Here is a 5547-nt window from a genome sequence, read left to right on the forward strand (position 1 = left end):
CACCACCACCACCCCTGCCGCCCTTATTAACCACATCCCTCTGCTGCTGAATCCTCTCCTCATCATTTCGGGCTGCCTCTCCCACTCATCCAAACAACCCCCCCAGGACCACAGACCAGGTCCCAAACACAGACTCAACACTTTATCCCTCTGTGAGGTCCTTGGTGTTTCAAGTTTAATGAGAGTACACTTCCCCTTTACCTTTTCTGACCTTTCCCAAATCCAAGATCTCCTTGGCTCCCTCAGAGAAAATTCCACCAAATTAAAAAAGGGTTTCTTAGATGAACTCTCTCCTTTAACCCTGCGGTTTTCAACCTGTGGGTCTTGACCCCTTTGGGGGTCGAAGGACCCTTTCACAGGGGTCGCCCAAGTCATAGCAGTAGCAAAATGACAGTTATGAAGTAGCAACAAAAATAATTTTATGGTTGGGGGGTCATCACAACATGAGGAACTGTATTAAAGGGTCCCGTCACAAGGAAGGTTGAGAACCACTGCTTTAGCCTAAACTGGCAACATGACTCCAAAGTCTACACTAACTAGGGACGATTAGGAAGCTCATCTGGCTAGAAGCTGAAGCCCATGACTACGATCTTCATGATCAGAACCCTGAAGATACCCTGTAGCCAGAGATGCTATTCCCCCAACTAATTGAGATTAGATTATCCAACAAATCATGATGGTATAACCAAAGGATATCATATGGCCTCCCATCTAGTGGCAAGAAGGAAAAAGCATCCCCATAAAACAATGAATTATGAAAGACTTAGTTTACCCAAGGGCCAGATGAAAACCTTGCCCTCTTCCTATCCTGCTGACCAATGCCATGGTCAAGTATACCCGCCTTGATCTTGAAACCCCGAGAAAAGAGCATACCTACATCTCCAATTCATTTCCCAGTCCGCAGCAGACATATGGAAAGCTTGTTGCACATGATTCTAACTTCCTAATCCCCTGAAAAGCATCTTCTCCCACATGGCTCGCCCCTTTGGGGCATAGAGCAGAGATGACCGTGGAGAACACCATCACCATGGCTATTTCTGAGCAGCAGCTGTGAGATGGCTTTGGAGAAGCAAGCTGTGGCCATACAACTCCTTCTCTGTTTGTGTGCCGTCTGTTTGGCAGAAGTAAAAATTCACGTGCAATTCCAGCTAAGGGGAGGGCTACTCAAGGTTGCCTGCAAACCCGCCTCATAGAAGGAATGCAGACCTCCAGATAAAACCTGTGGATTCCTCAAAATTAGCTGAAGTAATCTGGGGCAAGGATGAGAGCACTGCGGTTTTCAGAAACTGCCTAGGAGAAGCACTTCAGAGCTTTACCAATACAGATTCAGAAACACCTGGTGGGTTTTCTAAATGCTCCTTTTATTATTAAGTCTGCTGCAGACATTACCAGAAAACAGCATCATAAAACTATAAAACTATGGGACTTCAGATAGATCCACATGCGCTCCTGACGGAGCAACATTAGCCTATAACAACTGGGATTTAGAGGAGGAAAAGAAAGAACACCAACAAGCTGAACTTACTAAAGCTGCTATTGCAGTCAAAGTCCCTGGTCTGTTGCAGCTGAAAGAAGTCTGGCCATATCAAGTGCGAGTATCATAGAGGAGCTCCACCAAGAAACATGGAGGCCAGAGGAAAGGCTCCCTCTGCCTCTTTAGATGGGTAGGACTTCAGGACACTGAAGTGAGTCTTAGTGGCAACAGATCCTGTTGCGTGTTTGGGAGCTCTGGCTCCCCAACTCCTTCTGGCAACACTGTTTACATCAAACTTAAAGAGCCATGGGTCCGTTTGACAATGCTGGTAAGTCTATTGACTTTTTGCTGGATGGTGAGGCTGGCTGTGTATTGGGTGCTAAAATCTTGTAGTGGTCTATTCTTCCTCTCTCCAGGTGGTTGGCATTAACAGGCTGCCAACTTAAGACTCCTCTTTAAAAAGCAAAACCTGAGGAGAAACGCTGAGTGGATTTCAGCCCTGTGGTTTGAGAAGGCATCTGTCTCTTCCTCCCCCCCTGTCCCACCTTCGCAAGTGGTTGCTTTAGCCTTGGGACTTCTGGAGTGAGACAGAGAATGAATTCCCCTTAGACACCGCCTCACCATCTGCTGATACTAGTTGAAAGTGTCAGGACTTTCCCATTCAGCGATTGCTTGGCTTGTAATGTAAAAGTTGGCAAGAGACAAGACTTTCCATTGGGAATTACCCACAGCACAGCCACACAGCTACAGACTTCCTGGCCGTTTCACATCCCATCCCACCCGCCATCCTCAGGAAAAGTCAAAAGAATGAAGGGCCTACTGAAAAACACCCTCACAAAACTAACTGCAGAAACACAGCAGATGTGGACCACACTGTTGCCTGATGCCTTGCTGAACCTCAGAGCCCTCCCAAGAAATCTTTTAATGATCAGCCCAATTAATGTAATGTACAGTAGGCTCTTGGCACCTTGGACAGCACCCATGCAATGTGACTTGTACCTACCCATTACTTCAGTCAATCCTATAGTACAAAAGGTCCACAACCTGCGGTGGAAGACAGCCAATCAACCCCTCCAAGCCTCTACAATATCCACCACATGCCTTAGTGCCTGCAGATCAGAGCCTATTAAAAACTCTTTCAAAACACACCCTTAAACCCAGGTGGACGGGCCCCTTTGAAGTCATTCTTTCTACACCCCTGGCAACGAAATTAGAAGGAGAGACACCTTGGTTCCCCTTAGCCTCCTTAAAGAACATACCTAGTCCCCTGCCATTCCATCCTTCCATTGTACCCCAGACCCCACAAACCCTCTTAAGTTAAAAATAACCCAAAATTGAGTTATACTGACTTATTTGCTTTCCTAGAAAACTGCCATGGGAAGTTCAGCCAATGCCTCCTGGGTTCCCCTGTGTGGACTCCTCTTTTTGTTTGTTTATACCTCTATTTTTAGCCTCACTTTTCTCTGAGCTATCTCCTTTAGCAGCAATATTTACTTCCTATACTGTTCCAACATTAAGAGTTCAGAACTGTTATTTCTCCAGAATGAGTCTTGATACAATGCAGCTCGTCAGCTTTGTAAAGCCCTGCAATGGTATCCAGCGATGACAACCGATGTGGCCCCTAGAGCTACTAACTGAATTGTGGCTTCAAAGAATCTTCCCAGCCTACACTCCAGTGCAGTCCACCTTTTTCACCTTTTACTTGCTATTCCTCTTTTAAGCTTTCTCACAGCTGTGCAAGTAGCCAATTAAATTCATAAACAAAATCCGGGCACGGTACAGACCCACACACCAAAAAACCTATCCCAGCATTGCTGGATTTTCCTTCCATTTTTTTACCAACCCAAACCATGGTAACCCCAATTCCTTTATTTGTGTGGCCTGGGCACCCAGCATATCCTTCCTAAACATATGAACTGGAAACATATTCTTAGCCGAAATCTTAGCCAAATACAAGAAATTCATTCCACAAAAGAAACTGCTCTGCGCTTAGAGGCCAATCACAGATCAAACCTGCTTATTATCTCAAGCCCCCTGTGCATCAACCTCAGTGGAGCCTAGGCCATCTATGTAGGTGCACTCCACCCCACATACACCATTTATCTCACCCTGCTTGCTGACCACCTCACAAAACCCCAAACCACGCCCATCGTAATCCCTGGAGGATCAGCAACCCCTAAAACATTACGATATACTGGCCCCCTAAAAATTCTACCCACGCACTCATCTTACTGGACAGAACAAATGGGATGTGGCCGACATTGGCCTATTTCAAGCTGCACACCTATTTCCCCTTGGACTATGTGTGCAAAAAAACACTGAGCAGGCAAGTTGTAAAAATTGCCAGAAATAACAAAAACTGGCAGCCTGGGTAGACCTGAAGGAATTCTTTCACCATGTAGAAAACCAAAATGGCTCCAACTTCCATCTCTCAACTCAACAGTCTAGTTTTAGGCCCTGCAGTAGTTACATAATTTCATGTCAACTTGATAAATACGTGTAGGGGGTGGAGTCTAGTCTGGCGATCAGGTCACAGTCTGATGATGCCTCCTGGTGGAGTGGCCTTCTCATGAGGATTCTGGGAACTTCCTCTCTCACGCTGCCTTGGTCTTCCTGCTGACAAGCCCCAGGAGACTTACTGAGATCTGCAAGAGCTCTCTCTCTCTCTCTCCCTCTCTGCTTCATGTTCTTGTTGAAGAGCCACACTCAGAGAGCTGAAAGAGCCACATGGAAACCCATGACAGTGCTGAGATGCTTCCATCCCCATTGGATACACAAGACTTTCACCCACTGGCCTGTGATCTTCCTGCATTCTGTCATTGCATATGGCTGCATGAGTCTGAAGAGAGATTTATGGACTAGCATTGGACCTATGGGCTCACTTCAGACTTATGAATTTGATCTGGACCTGGCTGGGACGCACAATTACTCTGATATAAAGCTCTCTCTTACACATATGAGTGTCTCTGGATTTGTTTCCCTAGTCTCCTAGGCCTAACACAACACCAATCTTCAAATTTGGGAAAGTGATAGAGGTTACCTCTTTTAGTGGTTCTCATTAGACATCAGTGTATGCTGTCTTTGTCTCCAAAAATCAGACTGGACTATGCGCAATAGTATATCAGACACCTGGTATAACACTCCTTCCAGCAGAATTCAGCATGCCTGACCTACTTGAAACAACATTGTCAGCTATAAGGCACAAGTGTGCCATTCATATGATTCCACTACTCATGGGCTTAGGCCTAACCTCAAGCATTGGGATAGGAGGAATAAGCACCTTTCTGCATGTTATGCAAACCTCATCAAGATAATGAACAGAAACCCTAACCAAAATCTAAGAAGGAACCCAAGTGCTGCAAACCCAGATAGACTCCCTAACATCAGTAGTTCTACAAAATAGGAAAGGATTAGACCTCTTTAACTGCAGAAAAAAAGAGACATTTGCCCAGCTTCACAAGACTTGTGCTTTTATACCAATAAATCAGGAGCTGTCCAAGAAATCATCCCGAAACTGAAAAACACAGTCATAAAATTGCATCAACAGACTAATGGCACCTGGAGTTTTCTCTTAGGCCCTCTAAAATAGATAGTATCCTTCTTAGGCCCTGAGGTAGCAATAATTTTTTAAACTCTTTTTGCCCTTTGTATTTTAGGTCTAATCATGACACTGGTAAACAGGACAATTACACACAATCACACCTCCTACTTCAAGACTAAACCCGAAACATTCTCCCACTTCACTCCCAGGAACTCAGGTAGCAAGTAGCCCAACGGCACCCAAACTCAGCCAGAAGCAGCCAGATAGACATGACCTCTCTTTCCTTTCATACTTCTTGTTATCTGGGAATGAAGGGAGGATGACTCACAGAAAGGACCTCCCTCACCCCTCTGAATTTTCTTGTGCAAAATGTACAGACATCCACCTGAAGAAGCCTCTTGTTCAGTAATCTGCCACCCACCTGCGCATGGACCTGATTCCTGGGATTAGCCAAACCGCAATACATTTCTCTCTCTTTCTTTTCTGTGTGTGTGTGTGTGTGTGTGTGTGTGTGTGTGTGTGTGTGTGTGTG

Source organism: Echinops telfairi, unplaced genomic scaffold (genome assembly GCF_000313985.2).
Source record: "Echinops telfairi isolate 266 unplaced genomic scaffold, ASM31398v2 ScPeMD7_1;HRSCAF=3_0, whole genome shotgun sequence".
NCBI classification, from domain to species: Eukaryota; Metazoa; Chordata; class Mammalia; order Afrosoricida; family Tenrecidae; genus Echinops; species Echinops telfairi.